We start from the raw sequence: 1,214 nt of genomic DNA, 5'->3' as shown, positions 1-1,214 counted from the left end.
AATGGTTTGGTAGATGTTAAAATATACATTCATTAACAATAGCTCAGGGAAGAAGCTAAGCAAGTATATCTTTTAGCTTAAAAAAGGCTACCATGATAGTTGGCTTTTCTGGCTGATGCTCTGAATCAATTTCTGTAACACTGCTAAGCTCTGTGGATCTCAGGTTGATAAAAACCTTTGCAAAGTGAACCCTGCTGAAGAGCTAGAATGCAAATTACTCTATCAAGGGAAAACTTAAGGGATACATTAGGCAGAATTGTACCTCAGATGCACAAATCTCTCAGCTCCTGGGGTCTCAGGGGAAAGTCCAGTGAAGGTCACAAAGAGAAGAGGGCCTGGTGAATAAGAGAAGACTTTCCTGGTTTCCATGCCCCTCATTTCCCCCACATTGTTAGGGAGTAAAATACAGCAAGCACCACATTTACCATGCTGGGGATGGGGAGATGACTGAGTCGGTAAAGTGCCTGCTTCACAAGTGGTCAAGTGCCTGCTTCACAAGTGGTCAAGTGCCTGCTGAATTTGGACCACTGGCTCCCATATTTAAACCTGGAGCTGGGGTGTGGTCTGAAACCCTGGTGTTGGTGGGGATGGATAGAACTACAGAATAGGCAGAACCCGAGGTACATGGCCAGTCAGCCTAATGGAGTCAAGGCCATCTAAGCACAGTGGGAGATTCTGTCTCAAAAAATAGGTGAAGAGTGTTTGAGGAAGACACATTAAATCAACCTTTGGGTGCTGGAGAGATGGCTCAGTGGTTAAGAGGACTGACTGCTCTTCCAGAGGTCCTGAGTTCAAATCCCAGCAACCACAGGGTGGCTCACAACCATCTGTAATGTGATCTGACTTCTTCTTCTGAAGTGTCAGAAGACAGCTACAGTGTACAATCAATCAATCAATCAATCTTTAAAAAAACCCATTCTCTTCCTGGCAATGACTGAGGTCAAAAGAACAGGCAGTTAGTAAGTGAACTTCAGATCAAAAGCAGCTCCTCAGACCTCCACCCTTGGAGTGCTGAGAAGATAGACAGGCCCCGCCACACCACACTGAAGCCTCCCTTTACTAGTTTACTGCCAGAGCAGACTCTAGAGAATACTTTCTTGTGCCAGGGGCTCATCTTTCATCCCAGCACTCTGGTCGCAGAAGCAGACAGATCTCTGTAAATTCAGTCCAGGCAGGCTACTACATAGTGGGCTACTCTCAAAAACTAAAGAGAA

This window comes from Mus pahari, chromosome 6, assembly GCF_900095145.1.
Source record: "Mus pahari chromosome 6, PAHARI_EIJ_v1.1, whole genome shotgun sequence".
Lineage (NCBI taxonomy): Eukaryota > Metazoa > Chordata > Mammalia > Rodentia > Muridae > Mus > Mus pahari.
The sequence above is the reverse complement of the archived record's forward strand: the minus strand, read 5'-3'. Positions refer to the sequence as shown.